At 60.0% G+C, this 16,858-nt stretch overlaps 1 protein-coding gene across 1 annotated transcript in view; it reads left to right on the top strand.

Annotated features, from left to right (window-relative positions):
- SV2A (synaptic vesicle glycoprotein 2A) overlaps nucleotides 1-16,858 on the top strand; it is a 234,886-nt gene that overhangs the window by 116,246 nt on the left and 101,782 nt on the right.

Genomic DNA, 16,858 nt, shown 5'->3' with positions numbered 1-16,858 from the left:
CGCAGAGCGCTCCTATCTTTGCTTTCCGGGTGACGCGCAGCTCGCGCGGAGGTTTTCAGGAGGGATCACGAAGCTCCAACTCCCCGCCACACGCAGGACCACCAACCTCCCCACGTTTCACAGCAGCCCAGGCTGCCCAGGGCCCCATCCAGCCTGGCCTCCAACCCCTCCAGGGATGGACGGGGCATCGCAGCCTCTCTGGGCAGCCGTTCAGCCCCTCACCGCTCTCCCAGCACACAACTTCCCTGACCCCCAGCCTCCAGCTGCCCTCCCTCCACTTCCAGCCATTCCCTGGCCTGCTCTCATCTCCCCTTTCCAAGAGCTGCCTCCCCTCCTGGTTGCAGGCTCCCTGCAGGCACTGCAGGCTGCAATGAGGTCACCCTGCAGCTTCTCTTCTCCATGCTGAACGAGCCCAGCTCCCTCAGCTTGTTTTTGTAGGGGAGGTGCTGCAGCCCCCTGATCATCTTTGTGGCTCCTCTGGACCCTCTCCAACAGCTCTTTCTTGTCCTGGGGGCTCCAGCCCTGGATGCAGTGCTGCAGATGGGGCCTCAGAGAGCAGAGCAGAGAGGGATGATCACCTCCCTGTCCCTGCTGCTACCCCTCTGCTGATGGAGCCCAGGATCCCATTTGCTTTCTGAACTGTTACCACACACTGCTGGCTCATGTTCAGCTTTTCATCCGTCAGGACCCCCAGATCCTCTGCAGAGCTGCTCTCAAGCGCTGCTCCTTCCAGCCTGAACGGATGCCTGTGATTCCCACCCACTGCTAGAGCAGGTTCCCTGTGGCAGGTTGCAGTTGGCATCTAGACGGCTCTTGGCTGTCTCCAGGGGAGGAGACGCCACGACATCTCTGGACAGGGTGTCCCAGGTCTCCGGCACTCTTGTGGTAAAGTTCTTCCTTGTCTCTATATGGAATTTCCCATGCTGCAGTTTGTACTCATTGCCCCTTGTCCTGTCACCGCACACCTTGTTGAATCATAGAATCATAGAGTCCTTAGAGTTGGAGGGGACCTCTGAAGGCCATCCAGTCCAGCCCCCCACTGATGAATAGGAACACCACAGCTAGATCAGGTTGCCCAGGGCTTGGTGCAGCCTCACTTGCAAGTCCCCAGGGACGTCCACCACATCTCTGGACAGCCTGTTCCAGTGCCTCACCACCCTCACTGCAAAATACGTTTCCTTATATGTAACCTAAATCTACCCTCTGAGTTTGAAGCCATTTCCTCTTGTTCTGTCACTACAGACCCTGCTAAAGAGTTTGTCCCCTTCTTTCCTGTAGCTCCCCTTCAGATACTGAGGCTGCAATCTGGTCACCTCACAGCCTTCTCTCCAGGCTGCACAGCCCCAGCTCTCTCAGCCTGTCCTCATGGGAGAGGTGTTCCGTCCCTGGGATCATTTCCGTGGCCCTCTGGACACATACCAAGAAGTCCATTTCTCTCCTGTACTGAGGTCTCCACAGCTGGATGCAGTGCTTCAGGTGAGGCCTCACCAGTGCAGAGCAGAGGGGCAGGATCACCTTCCTCGCCCTGCTGGCCACATTTCTTTTAATGCAGCCCAGGCTACAGCTGGCTTTCTGCGCTGCGAGGGCATGTTGCTGGCTCATGTCCAGTTTGCCATCCACCAGCACCCCCGGGTCCTTTTCAGCAGGGCCGTGCTCAATCCTTTCAGCCCCCAGCTCATACCGGTAGTGGGAGCTGCCTCGAGCCAGGTGCAAGACCTTGCATTTGCATTTGTTGAACCTCATGAGGTTTACCCGGGCCCACTGCTCAAGCCTGCCTTGGTCCCTCTGAATGGTACCCATCCCTGTGGTGTGTTGACGACACCCCACAGCTTGGTGTCATCAGCACGCTTGCTGAGGGTGCACTTGATCCCACTGTCAATGTCCTCAATGCAGATATTAAAGAGTATCGGCCCCAGCACTGACCCCTGGGGAACAGCACTCGGCACCAGTCTCCATGCAGACCCTGAGCCACTGAACGCTGCTCTCTGGACTCGATCCTGTAGCTAGTTCTTCGTCCGCTGAACAATCCACCTATCAAATCCATATACTTCCTATCTGGGGAGAAAGATGTTGTGGGTTACTGTGTCAAAGGCCATGTTAAAGTAAAAATAGATTATATCAGTGGCTCTTCCCTTTTCTGTTAGTGCAGTGATGCCATCATAGAAGTTGGTCAGGCCACACCGATGCTTTGTCCTGGTGAAGCCGCACTGATTCTCCTGCATCATCTTCATATCTTCCATGTGCCTTAGCATAGCTTCCAGGAGAATCCACTCTGTGGTCTTTCCCACACAGAGATGAGACTTGGTCTTGGTTGGTAGTTCCCAAGGTCATTCTTCCTACCCTTAGAAATGGCTGTGATCTTACCTTTTTTCCTGTAAGTAGAGACTTCGCCCCATTGCCACAACTTTTCAGACATCATTGTGAGGGGCTCGGCAACTATCAGCCAGTTTCCTCAGGACTCTGGGATGTGTCTCAGTGGGAGACTTGTGGATGTTGAGGTTCCTCAGGTGGTCATGAATCTGATCTTTGCTTGCAGTGGGAGGAACGTTGCTTCTGCAATCCCCTCCTACCAAACCAAATGTCTGAGGGCTGTGTGGCAAGCACAGGACTGAAGTCCGCTGCCATCCACTTGATACCTATGCTTTAGATATTTTATAAACAGTCAAGCAGATTCCCTCTCAGCCTTCTCTTCTGCAGGCTGAACAGTGCCGAGATGCTCAGCCTTTCCTCATACAGGAGATGATCCCCATCTTTTTTGAACCGAGAAGCCCAGGACTGGACACGATATTCCAGATGTGGCCTCCCCAGGGCAGAGCAGAGGGGCAGAGACCCTCCCTGGACCTGCTGGCTCCCCACTTGTAATGTACTCCTGGATACCTTTAGTCTTCTTGACCACGAAGGCACACTGCTGACTCATGGGCAACTTGTTGGCCACCAGGACACCCAGGTCCTTCTCAACAGACATCTTTTCCAGCAGCCCAGCCCCTAACCTGTGCTGATGCATGCATGTATTCCTCCCAGGTGCAGGATCCTACACTGCCCTCGTTGAACCTCCTGATGTTCCTCTCTGCCTGTCCGCTCTGTGCGGCTCTCACCAAACGGCAGCGCAGCCTTCTGCTGTGTCAGTCACTCCTCCCATCTTTGTATCGTCAGCAAACTTGCTGAGAGTGGACGCTGCCCCTTCACCCAGATCATTCATGAAGATGCTGAACAAGTCTGGACCCAGCACCACCCCCTGAGGAGCACCACGTGCTGCAGGCCTCCAACTGGACTCTTCACCGCTCTGAGCTCTATCCACCCTCCAGTTCTCAGTTTACCTCTATCCCACACTTCCTAAGCTTACCTACAAGGAAGTTATGGAAAACAGTGTTGAAAGCTTTGTCGACAGTTTTTGCCAAAACCTCATTTTAAGCAGCAGAACCACATTTTTGCTCGTATTCCTTTTACTGGTGACATACTTCCAGAAGCTTTACTTTTTATCCTTGACTTCTCCCACCGTATTTCATTCTAAGTGGGCCTTAGCCTTCCTTGTTGTGTCCCTACAGGCCCTGAGAACATTCCTATTTACTTCCCAGGAGGCTAGACTCTTTTTCCACATTTCATAGACTTTCTTCTTCTCTTTGAGTTTTTCCATGAGCTCCTTGCTCTTCCTCACAAGTCTCCTGCCATTTTTGCCTGACTTCTTTCTCTTAGGGATGCATCTATGTTGAGCTTGGAAGAAGTGGTGCTTAAATATCAACCAGCTCTCATGGAACCCCTTACCTTGCTATGCTTTTGCCCATGGGGTACGTCTTGGTAGTTCCTTGAGGAGGTCAAAATTGACTCTCTCAAAGTCAACTTTAGGTTGTGATCCTACTTATTACCTTGCTTTTTGCATTCAGGATCCTGAACTTCACTATCTCATGATAGTTGCATTCCAGGCTGCCCCCAGCCTTCACATCCCCAGTCTGCCCTGCCTTGTTGGTAAGAACAAGGTCCAGCAGCACCCCTCTGCTCATTGGCTCCTCCGCCACCTGCATCAGAAAGTCGTCTTTAACGCACTGCAGGAATTTCCTGGACCGTGTGCAGCTGGCAGCATTGCTTACCCAACAAATTCCAGGGTATTTGACATCTCCCAGAAGAACCAGTGCCTGTTATCACAACTCTACTCCCAACTGTGTGCAGAGGATCTCATCAACTTGCTCCTTCTGGCCAGGTGTCCTGTACTACACACCTACAGCAGAGTCAGCCGTGTACGACTGCCCCTTAATTCTTACCTACAGCTCTCTGCTCGCTCATTCATCCCCATCAGAGCTTGATACATTTCAGTTATTCTCACTTAAAGACCAACTTCACAGCCTCACTTAAGGAGAACATAAACATTCACGACAACATTTCAGTCATGTGAGTCCCGCAGTGTCTGTGTGCCTGCAGTGAGATTGTGGTCACAACACAGATCTCAGTGCTGTGCTGTGCTGTTGGTACACTGGCACCTTAGAGAAGCAATGTGAGCAGGCGGTGCAGGCATCCCTGGAGGGGTCCACAGGGATTCCCCACAGCTCTCCTCATCCTTGAGTTTTCTGGCTTCTGCACCAAGGAAGGAACGGCATCCAGAGGGACCTGGACAGGAGGAGGAGTGGGCCCAAGAGAACTGAATGAGGTTCAACGCGGCCAAGGGCACAGTGCTGCTCCTGGGTCGGGGCGATGCCAAACGTGAGCACAGAGCGGGAGAAGAGCTGAGTGCCAGCAGCCCTGCGGAGCGGGACTTGGGCTCCTGGAGGACAGGAGACGTCGCAGCCGCCATCAGCGTGCTCAATGGCCAAGAAGGCCAGCGGTGTCCTGGCTCCTCTCAGAAGCAGTGTGGCCAGCTGGCCTGGAGAAGAGGTTGCCCTCTGCAGCCAGCACTGGTGGGACCGCGCCGTCACCATTTGTGGGCTGGTTTGGCCCGGTTCTGTGACTAAAGGGGCAGAGAGACCCACCGACCCACATCCCAGGAGAGGGGGAAGGGAAAAAGGGGAAAAGGCAGAGAGATGGGCCTAAGGACAAAACAGCGGCAACGAGCTGAGGGAGAAAACTGATTTACTAGATATGATGACAGAAGGCGAGATAACGCAATGTAATACTGTGTCATTGGCAGTGAAGGGAGTAAATCAAATAAAAAGAGCCATGGAATGATAGAATGGCCAGGGTTGAAAAGGACCACAACGACCATCAGTTCCAACCCCTGCTGTGTGCAGGTCGCCAACCAGCAGCCCAGGCTGCCCACAGCCACATCCAGCCTGGCCTCGAATGCCTGCAGGGCTGGGGCATCCACAGCCCCCTTGGGCAGCCTGTAACAGTGCCCCACCACCCTGTGTGAAAAACTTCCTCCTACATCCAACCTCAGCCTCCCCTGGCTCCGTTTTACACCATTCCCCTTGTCCCATCACCACCCACCCTCACAAACAGCCGTCCCCCCTCCTGTTCATCCGCTCCCCTCAAGCACTGGGAGGCCACCATGAGGTCCCCCTGCAGCTAACCAAGCCCAGATCCCCAGCCTTTCCTCATAGGCTCCTCTCAGAAGCAGTGTGGCCAGCTGGCCTAGAATGTTTAATGGAGTTATCTCTAGAGCCGTCCGTGTCCTTTGACAGCGGGACAGCAGGCCTACAGAGCCACCAGCCTAGGAAAAAAAAAAAAGAACACACGGGGAAAGCAAGGAAAAAGCGAGAGGGAAAGGCCGGGCCATGAGTGGACTGCTTGTCCGCCCCTGGAGCGCTCAGGAGAAATTTCTGCCCTTTTTATGCCTCCGAGCGCTGGGGAGTCGCTCTCTGGAGGACTAAGCATAATAGTGACGAGCCCCCCCCCCCCCCCCCCCCCCACACACACACACATTTCCAACAGTGGGGCTGCAGGGCTGAAGTTCACAGCTGCACACCGCTTTGGGGCAGGTAAATGGCAGGGAGGAGCGCGGGGATCTTGCTGCGTTTCTGACCCCCAGTCAGCCTGCACCCGCACTAGGAAGCTTGCAGGGTCTACGAGCCTGAAAAGATGGCAAATGGTTCAGCTGGGCTTGGATTGGTGCTGTGGTGAGCCTGGTGTGGAGCCTGGGTGAGATGTTTTCCCCCTGGAGAGCAGCTCTCATGTGCATCCCATGTTGGAAACATCCAAATAATTTACTAGGGTGGTTTCTCTGATAAAGCAGATTTTATTGGCAGTTGTGTTAGAAATATCCAAGTCATCTTGTCAGGACGGCATCTCTGATAAAAGCAGATTTGATTCGCGGTTGCAATGGCGGCGTCCCGCAAGCAGCAGCGCCTATGGACACGCCATGACAGCCTTTAGACCCTGTTTGCTCCCCCTTGCCTCCCCCCTCCCCTGTTTCCCCACTGGCTGCGTACTCCACGTTCACAGTCTTATCAGAAGGTTGACATTTGCTATTTCCTTGTTCATTTATTTGTCACCTGGTGTCAGTCAGCAGCCGTCCTGTTGTTTCCAAGCTGTCTCGGTGCTCTCCTTGTCCTATTGATGTGGCGAGTTTCTTTAAAGTCTTTGTTGCACAAAGAGCACTGGGGATGATGCCAGGCCTTCCCATGTCTCTTCAGGCGCTTCCTCGGGCTGCCATCCCTTGCTCTCTGGTTTGCTCTCGTGCAGGATGTTCTTGCAGTGTCTGACAAAATATACATCTATACACCTCTATACAGTGTGCGTGCCTGGGAAGGTTCGTCTAGAGGATCAGTGATGTAAACTTCTCCAGCTCTGCAGCCCTCCTTTGGACACTCTCTCCTAGCATCTCATGGAGTGGCAGCCCAAGCTGCCCCCAGCGCTGGAGGCGAGGCCGCACAGCGCAGAGCAGAGCGGGACAGCCGCTTCCCTGGCCTGGCAGTGCTGGGCCTGACGCAGCCCAGGGTCCGGTTGAGCCTTCTGACTGCCTGGCACACTGCCGGCTCAGATTCCATTGGCCGTCAAACCAGATGCCTTTTGGCCAGGCTGCGCTCCAGAACTGCCCCCCTCATGTCTGCACACAGAGCCAGGGCACCCCGTCCCAGGTGCAGAACCCAGCGCTTGCCCTTCTTCGTGCAGATGGGAACCACCCTCATTTTGTCCAGATCTCAAGGCAAGGCCTCTTGATCCACAAGGAGGTCCAAACTCCTCCCAGCTTAGCATCATCCACAAACTGATTGATACAACTAACAGATCTTTATTGGAATCAACAGTAAAAACAACATGGAGAAATGGCCTTAAAATGGAGCCCTGCAGAATCCCAGTGGTGACACATAGGGCAACTGTCAGGACAAAGTCACCCAATCCTCCAGTGCAGCCATGTTTTAGTTGACAAGGGACATTCTAAGGCATGCATAGCCAAGGCTTTATGATGCCATGAGCCACCTCCCTGACAAAAGCTCTAAATATGGGAAACCTGGCAACAGAACACCAGCTGTGATGCAAGGCAGCCAGCCAATAAAGGCAGGCAGGGGCCACGATTCCAGCCGACGCAATCAGGGACCACGACTCCAGCCAGCCATCCAAGGTAGGTAGGTGGGGGCCTCGACTACAGCCAACGCAAGCAGGGACCACGACTTCAGCCAGCCAGCCAGCCAAAGTAAGCAGGCAGGGACCCCGACTCCAGCCAACGCAAGCAGGGACCACGACGCCAGCCGACCCAAGCAGGGGCCACGACTGCAGCCAGCCAGCCAGCCAAGGCAGGCAGGCAGGGACGACAACTGCAGCTGATACAAGCAGGGACCCCGACTCCAGCCAACGCAAGAAGGAACCACGATGCCAACCGACCCAAGCAGGGGCCACGACTGCAGCCAGGCAGCCAGCCAAGGCAGGAAGGCAGGGACCACGAGTCCAGCCAACGCAAGCACGGACCACGACTCCAGCTGACCCAAGCAGAGGCCACGACTCCAGCCAGCCAGCCAAGGCAGGCAGGCAGGGGCCGGGACTCCAGCCAGGCCGCCAAGACAGGCAGGCAGGGGCCGAGACTCCAGCCAGGCCGCCAAGACAGGCAGGTAGGGGCCACGACTCCAGCCAGGCTGCCAAGGCAGGCAGGCAGGGGCCAGGATTCCAGCCAGGCTGCCAAGGCAGGCAGGCAGGGGCCACGACTCCAACCAGGCTGCCAAGGCAGGGAGGCAGGGGCCAAAACTCCAGCCAGGCCTCCAAGGCAGGCAGGCAGGGGCCGCGACTCCAGCCAGGCCTCCAAGGCAGGCAGGCAGGGGCCACGACTCCAGCAAGGCTGCCAAGGCAGGCAGGCAGGGGCTGGGACTCCAGCCAGGCCTCCAAGGCAGGCAGGCAGGGGCCGGGACTCCAGCCAGGCTGACAAGGCAGGCAGGCAGGGGCCGGGACTCCAGCCAGGCTGCCAAGGCAGGCAGGCAGGGGACACGAGTCCAGCCAGGCTGCCAAGGCAGGCAGGCAGGGGCCGCGACTCCAGCCAGGCTGCCAAGGCAGGCAGGCAGGGGCCGAAACTCCAGCCAGGCTGCCAAGGCAGGCAGGCAGGGGCCGCGACTCCAGCCAGGCCTCCAAGGCAGGCAGGCAGGGGCCGCGACTCCAGCCAGGCCTCCAAGGCAGGCAGGCAGGGGCCGGGACTCCAGCCAGGCTGCCAAGGCAGGCAGGCAGGGGCCGGGACTCCAGCCAGGCCTCCAAGGCAGGCAGGCAGGGGTCAGGAAGAGGCTGTGACGCCAGCCAGGATGGAAAATAATAAAATAAAGAAATAAAAAATGAATTGGTCTTGTGTAATAACAAGGCAACTTCTCGGAGTGGGTCCAGATGAGGGCCGATAAGATGATCAGAGGGCTGGAGCACCTCTCCTAAGCAGAAAGGTTGCAGGAACTGGGCTTGTTTAGCTTGGAGAAGAGAAGGCTCCAGGGCCTTGCAGTACTTGAGGGGAGCGTATAAAGAGGAGGGCAGTGGTGATTATGAGCCATGCTAGGACAAGGGGGAATGGTCTTGTTGGAAATATCCAAGTCATCTTGTCAGGACGGCATCTCTGATAAAAGCAGATTTGATTCGCGGTTGCAATGGCGGCGTCCCGCAAGCAGCAGCCCCTATGGACACGCCATGACAGCCTTTAGACCCTGTTTGCTCCCCCTTGCCTCCCCCCTCCCCTGTTTCCCCACTGGCTGCGTACTCCACGTTCACAGTCTTATCAGAAGGTTGACATTTGCTATTTCCTTGTTCATTTATTTGTCACCTGGTGTCAGTCAGCAGCCGTCCTGTTGTTTCCAAGCTGTCTCGGTGCTCTCCTTGTCCTATTGATGTGGCGAGTTTCTTTAAAGTCTTTGTTGCACAAAGAGCACTGGGGATGATGCCAGGCCTTCCCATGTCTCTTCAGGCGCTTCCTCGGGCTGCCATCCCTTGCTCTCTGGTTTGCTCTCGTGCAGGATGTTCTTGCAGTGTCTGACAAAATATACATCTATACACCTCTATACAGTGTGCGTGCCTGGGAAGGTTCGTCTAGAGGATCAGTGATGTAAACTTCTCCAGCTCTGCAGCCCTCCTTTGGACACTCTCTCCTAGCATCTCATGGAGTGGCAGCCCAAGCTGCCCCCAGCGCTGGAGGCGAGGCCGCACAGCGCAGAGCAGAGCGGGACAGCCGCTTCCCTGGCCTGGCAGTGCTGGGCCTGACGCAGCCCAGGGTCCGGTTGAGCCTTCTGACTGCCTGGCACACTGCCGGCTCAGATTCCATTGGCCGTCAAACCAGATGCCTTTTGGCCAGGCTGCGCTCCAGAACTGCCCCCCTCATGTCTGCACACAGAGCCAGGGCACCCCGTCCCAGGTGCAGAACCCAGCGCTTGCCCTTCTTCGTGCAGATGGGAACCACCCTCATTTTGTCCAGATCTCAAGGCAAGGCCTCTTGATCCACAAGGAGGTCCAAACTCCTCCCAGCTTAGCATCATCCACAAACTGATTGATACAACTAACAGATCTTTATTGGAATCAACAGTAAAAACAACATGGAGAAATGGCCTTAAAATGGAGCCCTGCAGAATCCCAGTGGTGACACATAGGGCAACTGTCAGGACAAAGTCACCCAATCCTCCAGTGCAGCCATGTTTTAGTTGACAAGGGACATTCTAAGGCATGCATAGCCAAGGCTTTATGATGCCATGAGCCACCTCCCTGACAAAAGCTCTAAATATGGGAAACCTGGCAACAGAACACCAGCTGTGATGCAAGGCAGCCAGCCAATAAAGGCAGGCAGGGGCCACGATTCCAGCCGACATTATCAGGGACCACGACTCCAGCCAGCCATCCAAGGTAGGTAGGTGGGGGCCTCGACTCCAGCCAACGCAAGCAGGGACCACGACTTCAGCCAGCCAGCCAGCCAAAGTAAGCAGGCAGGGACCCCGACTCCAGCCAACGCAAGCAGGGACCACGACGCCAGCCGACCCAAGCAGGGGCCACGACTGCAATCAGCCAGCCAGCCAAGGCAGGCAGGCAGGGACGACAACTGCAGCTGATGCAAGCAGGGACCCCGACTCCAGCCAACGCAAGCAGGGACCACGATGCCAACCGACCCAAGCAGGGGCCACGACTGCAGCCAGGCAGCCAGCCAAGGCAGGAAGGCAGGGACCACGAGTCCAGCCAACGCAGCAATTGCCACGACTCCAGCTGACCCAAGCAGAGGCCACGACTCCAGCCAGCCAGCCAAGGCAGGCAGGCAGGGGCCGGGACTCCAGCCAGGCCTCCAAGGCAGGCAGGCAGGGGCCGGGACTCCAGCCAGGCCTCCAAGGCAGGCAGGCAGGGGCCGGGACTCCAGCCAGGCTGCCAAAGCAGGCAGGCAGGGGCCGGGACTCCAGCCAGGCTGCCAAGGCAGGCAGGTAGGGGCCACGATTCCAGCCAGGCTGCCAAGGCAGGCAGGCAGGGGCCACGACTCCAGCCAGGCTGCCAAGGCAGGCAGGCAGGGGCCACGACTCCAGCCAGGCTGCCAAGGCAGGCAGGCAGGGGCCACGACTCCAGCCAGGCCTCCAAGGCAGGCAGGCAGGGGCTGCGACTCAAGCCAGCCAGCCAAGGCAGGCAGGCAGGGGCCGGGACTCCAGCCAGGCTGCCAAGGCAGGCAGGCAGGGGCCGAAACTCCAGCCAGGCTGCCAAGGCAGGCAGGCAGGGGCTGCGACTCCAGCCAGGCCTCCAAGGCAGGCAGGCAGGGGCCGGGACTCCAGCCAGGCTGCCAAGGCAGGCAGGCAGGGGCCGGGACTCCAGCCAGGCCTCCAAGCCTGGCAGGCAGGGGCCGCGACTCCAGCCAGGCTGACAAGGCAGGCAGGCAGGGGCCACAAGTCAAGCCAGGCTGCCAAGGCAGGCAGGCAGGGGCCACGACTCCAGCCAGGCTGCCAAGGCAGGCAGGCAGGGGCCAAAACTCCAGCCAGGCCTCCAAGGCAGGCAGGCAGGGGCCGGGACTCCAGCCAGGCCTCCAAGGCAGTCAGGCAGGGGCCGAGACTCCAGCCAGGCTGCCAAGGCATGCAGGCAGGGGCCACGAGTCCAGCCAGGCTGCCAAGGCAGGCAGGCAGGGGCCGGGACTCCAGCCAGGCCTCCAAGGCAGGCAGGCAGGGGCCGGGACTCCAGCCAGGCCTCCAAGGCAGGCAGGCAGGGGCCGGGACTCCAGCCAGGCCTCCAAGGCAGTCAGGCAGGGGCCGAGACTCCAGCCAGGCTGACAAGGCAGGCAGGCAGGGGACACGAGTCCAGCCAGGCTGCCAAGGCAGGCAGGCAGGGGCCGGGACTCCAGCCAGGCTGCCAAGGCAGGCAGGCAGGGGCCGAAACTCCAGCCAGGCTGCCAAGGCAGGCAGGCAGGGGCCGAGACTCCAGCCAGGCTGCCAAGGCAGGCAGGCAGGGGCCGGGACTCCAGCCAGGCTGCCAAGGCAGGCAGGCAGGGGCCGGGACTCCAGCCAGGCTGCCAAGGCAGGCAGGCAGGGGTCGGGACTCCAGCCAGGCCTCCAAGGCAGGCAGGCAGGGGCCGGGACTCCAGCCAGGCTGCCAAGGCAGGCAGGCAGGGGCCACGACTCCAGCCAGGCTGCCAAGGCAGGCAGGCAGGGGCCGGGACTCCAGCCAGGCCTCCAAGGCAGGCAGGCAGGGGCCGCGACTCCAGCCAGGCTGACAAGGCAGGCAGGCAGGGGCCAAAACTCCAGCCAGGCTGCCAAGGCAGGCAGGCAGGGGCCACGACTCCAGCCAGGCTACCAAGGCAAGCAGGCAGGGGCTGAGACTCCAGCCAGGCTGCCAAGGCAGGCAGGCAGGGGCCACGAGTCCAGCCAGGCTGCCAAGGCAGGCAGGCGGGGGCCGGGACTCCAGCCAGGCCTCCAAGGCAGGCAGGCAGGGGCCGGGACTCCAGCCAGGCCTCCAAGGCAGGCAGGCAGGGGCCGAGACTCCAGCCAGGCTGACAAGGCAGGCAGGCAGGGGACACGAGTCCAGCCAGGCTGACAAGGCAGGCAGGCAGGGGCCGGGACTCCAGCCAGGCTGCCAAGGCAGGCAGGCAGGGGCCACGACTCCAGCCAGGCTGCCAAGGCAGGCAGGCAGGGGCCGAAACTCCAGCCAGGCTGCCAAGGCAGGCAGGCAGGGGCCGGGACTCCAGCCAGGCTGCCAAGGCAGGCAGGCAGGGGCCGGGACTCCAGCCAGGCCTCCAAGGCAGGCAGGCAGGGGCCGGGACTCCAGCCAGGCCTCCAAGGCAGGCAGGCAGGGGCCACGACTCCAGCCAGGCTGCCAAGGCAGGCAGGCAGGGGCCACGACTCCAGCCAGGCCTCCAAGGCAGGCAGGCAGGGGCCACGAGTCCAGCCACGCTGCCAAGGCAGGCAGGCAGGGGCCGAGACTCCAGCCAGGCCTCCAAGGCAGGCAGGCAGGGGTCAGGAAGAGGCTGTGACGCCAGCCAGGATGGAAAATAATAAAATAAAGAAATAAAAAATGAATTGGTCTTGTCTAATAACAAGGCAACTTCTCGGAGTGGGTCCAGATGAGGGCCGATAAGATGATCAGAGGGCTGGAGCACCTCTCCTAAGCAGAAAGGTTGAAGGAACTGGGCTTGTTTAGCTTGGAGAAGAGAAGGCTCCAGGGCCTTGCAGTACTTGAGGGGAGCGTATAAAGAGGAGGGCAGTGGTGATTATGAGCCATGCTAGGACAAGGGGGAATGGTCTTGTTGGAAATATCCAAGTCATCTTGTCAGGACGGCATCTCTGATAAAAGCAGATTTGATTCGCGGTTGCAATGGCAGCGTCCCGCAAGCAGCAGCGCCTATGGACACGCCATGACAGCCTTTAGACCCTGTTTGCTCCCCCTTGCCTCCCCCCTCCCCTGTTTCCCCACTGGCTGCGTACTCCACGTTCACAGTCTTATCAGAAGGTTGACATTTGCTATTTCCTTGTTCATTTATTTGTTACCTGGTGTCAGTCAGCAGCCGTCCTGTTGTTTCCAAGCTGTCTCGGTGCTCTCCTTGTCCTATTGATGTGGCGAGTTTCTTTAAAGTCTTTGTTGCACAAAGAGCACTGGGGATGATGCCAGGCCTTCCCATGTCTCTTCAGGCGCTTCCTCGGGCTGCCATCCCTTGCTCTCTGGTTTGCTCTCGTGCAGGATGTTCTTGCAGTGTCTGACAAAATATACATCTATACACCTCTATACAGTGTGCGTGCCTGGGAAGGTTCGTCTAGAGGATCAGTGATGTAAACTTCTCCAGCTCTGCCGCCCTCCTTTGGACACTCTCTCCTAGCATCTCATGGAGTGGCAGCCCAAGCTGCCCCCAGCGCTGGAGGCGAGGCCGCACAGCGCAGAGCAGAGCGGGACAGCCGCTTCCCTGGCCTGGCAGTGCTGGGCCTGACGCAGCCCAGGGTCCGGTTGAGCCTTCTGACTGCCTGGCACACTGCCGGCTCAGATTCCATTGGCCGTCAAACCAGATGCCTTTTGGCCAGGCTGCGCTCCAGAACTGCCCCCCTCATGTCTGCACACAGAGCCAGGGCACCCCGTCCCAGGTGCAGAACCCAGCGCTTGCCCTTCTTCGTGCAGATGGGAACCACCCTCATTTTGTCCAGATCTCAAGGCAAGGCCTCTTGATCCACAAGGAGGTCCAAACTCCTCCCAGCTTAGCATCATCCACAAACTGATTGATACAACTAACAGATCTTTATTGGAATCAACAGTAAAAACAACATGGAGAAATGGCCTTAAAATGGAGCCCTGCAGAATCCCAGTGGTGACACATAGGGCAACTGTCAGGACAAAGTCACCCAATCCTCCAGTGCAGCCATGTTTTAGTTGACAAGGGACATTCTAAGGAATGCATAGCCAAGGCTTTATGATGCCATGAGCCACCTCCCTGACAAAAGCTCTAAATATGGGAAACCTGGCAACAGAACACCAGCTGTGATGCAAGGCAGCCAGCCAATAAAGGCAGGCAGGGGCCACGATTCCAGCCGACGCAATCAGGGACCACAACTCCAGCCAGCCATCCAAGGTAGGTAGGTGGGGGCCTCGACTCCAGCCAACGCAAGCAGGGACCACGACTTCAGCCAGCCAGCCAGCCAAAGTAAGCAGGCAGGGACCCCGACTCCAGCCAACGCAAGCAGGGACCACGACGCCAGCCGACCCAAGCAGGGGCCACGACTGCAATCAGCCAGCCAGCCAAGGCAGGCAGGCAGGGACGACAACTGCAGCTGATGCAAGCAGGGACCCCGACTCCAGCCAACGCAAGCAGGGACCACGATGCCAACCGACCCAAGCAGGGGCCACGACTGCAGCCAGGCAGCCAGCCAAGGCAGGAAGGCAGGGACCACGAGTCCAGCCAACGCAAGCAATTGCCACGACTCCAGCTGACCCAAGCAGAGGCCACGACTCCAGCCAGCCAGCCAAGGCAGGCAGGCAGGGGCCGGGACTCCAGCCAGGATGCCAAGGCAGGCAGGCAGGGGCCACTACTCCAGCCAGGCTGCCAAGGCAGGCAGGCAGGGGCCGGGACTCCAGCCAGGCTGCCAAGGCAGGCAGGTAGGGGCCACGATTCCAGCCACGCTGCCAAGGCAGGCAGGCAGGGGCTGCGACTCAAGCCAGCCAGCCAAGGCAGGCAGGCAGGGGCCGGGACTCCAGCCAGGCTGCCAAGGCAGGCAGGCAGGGGCTGCGACTCAAGCCAGCCAGCCAAGGCAGGCAGGCAGGGGCCGGGACTCCAGCCAGGCTGCCAAGGCAGGCAGGCAGGGGCCGGGACTCCAGCCAGGCTGCCAAGGCAGGCAGGCAGGGGCCACGACTCCAGCCAGGCTGCCAAGGCAGGCAGGCAGGGGCCACGACTCCAGCCAGGCTGCCAAGGCAGGCAGGCAGGGGCCGGGACTCCAGCCAGGCCTCCAAGGCAGGCAGGCAGGGGCCGCGACTCCAGCCAGGCTGACAAGGCAGGCAGGCAGGGGCCACAAGTCAAGCCAGGCTGCCAAAGCAGGCAGGCAGGGGCCACGACTCCAGCCAGGCTACCAAGGCAGGCAGGCAGGGGCCACGACTCCAGCCAGGCTACCAAGGCAGGCAGGCAGGGGCCACGACTCCAGCCAGGCTGCCAAGGCAGGCAGGCAGGGGACACGAGTCCAGCCAGGCTGCCAAGGCAGGCAGGCAGGGGCCGAAACTCCAGCCAGGCTGCCAAGGCAGGCAGGCAGCGGCCGGGACTCCAGCCAGGCCTCCAAGGAAGGCAGGCAGGGGCCGGGACTCCAGCCAGGCTGCCAAGGCAGGCAGGCAGGGGCCGAGACTCCAGCCAGGCTGCCAAGGCAGGCAGGCAGGGGCCGAAACTCCAGCCAGGCCTCCAAGGCAGGCAGGCAGGGGCCGGGACTCCAGCCAGGCCTCCAAGGCACGCAGGCAGGGGCCGGGACTCCAGCCAGGCCTCCAAGGCAGGCAGGCAGGGGCCAAAACTCCAGCCAGGCTGCCAAGGCAGGCAGGCAGGGGCCGGGACTCCAGCCAGGCCTCCAAGGCAGGCAGGCAGGGGCCGGGACTCCAGCCAGGCCTCCAAGGCAGGCAGGCAGGGGCCACGACTCCAGCCAGGCTGCCAAGGCAGGCAGGCAGGGGCCACGAGTCCAGCCAGGCTGCCAAGGCAGGCAGGCAGGGGCCGAAACTCCAGCCAGGCTGCCAAGGCAGGCAGGCAGGGGCCGGGACTCCAGCCAGGCTGCCAAGGCAGGCAGGCAGGGGCCGGGACTCCAGCCAGGCCTCCAAGGCAGGCAGGCAGGGGCCGGGACTCCAGCCAGGCCTCCAAGGCAGGCAGGCAGGGGCCGGGACTCCAGCCAGGCCTCCAAGGCAGGCAGGCAGGGGCCGGGACTCCAGCCAGGCCTCCAAGGCAGGCAGGCAGGGGCCGGGACTCCAGCCAGGCTGCCAAGGCAGGCAGGCAGGGGCCGGGACTCCAGCCAGGCCTCCAAGGCAGGCAGGCAGGGGCCGGGACTCCAGCCAGGCCTCCAAGGCAGGCAGGCAGGGGCCACGACTCCAGCCAGGCTGCCAAGGCAGGCAGGCAGGGGCCGAGACTCCAGCCAGGCTGCCAAGGCAGGCAGGCAGGGGCCACGAGTCCAGCCAGGCTGCCAAGGCAGGCAGGCAGGGGCCTGGACTCCAGCCAGGCCTCCAAGGCAGGCAGGCAGGGGCCGGGACTCCAGCCAGGCCTCCAAGGCAGGCAGGCAGGGGCCGGGACTCCAGCCAGGCCTCCAAGGCAGGCAGGCAGGGGCCGAGACGCCAGCCAGGCTGCCAAGGCAGGCAGGCAGGGGACACGAGTCCAGCCAGGCTGCCAAGGCAGGCAGGCAGGGGCCACGACTCCAGCCAGGCTGCCAAGGCAGGCAGGCAGGGGCCGAAACTCCAGCCAGGCTGCCAAGGCAGGCAGGCAGGGGCCGGGACTCCAGCCAGGCTGACATGGCAGGCAGGCAGGGGACACAAGTCAAGCCAGGCTGCCAAGGCAGGCAGGCAGGGGCCAAAACTCCAGCCAGGCTGCCAA

This window comes from Lagopus muta, chromosome 29, assembly GCF_023343835.1.
Source record: "Lagopus muta isolate bLagMut1 chromosome 29, bLagMut1 primary, whole genome shotgun sequence".
In the NCBI taxonomy this organism is placed as follows: domain Eukaryota; kingdom Metazoa; phylum Chordata; class Aves; order Galliformes; family Phasianidae; genus Lagopus; species Lagopus muta.
Note: the sequence above shows the minus strand (reverse complement) of the source record. Positions and strands in the feature narration are given on the sequence as shown.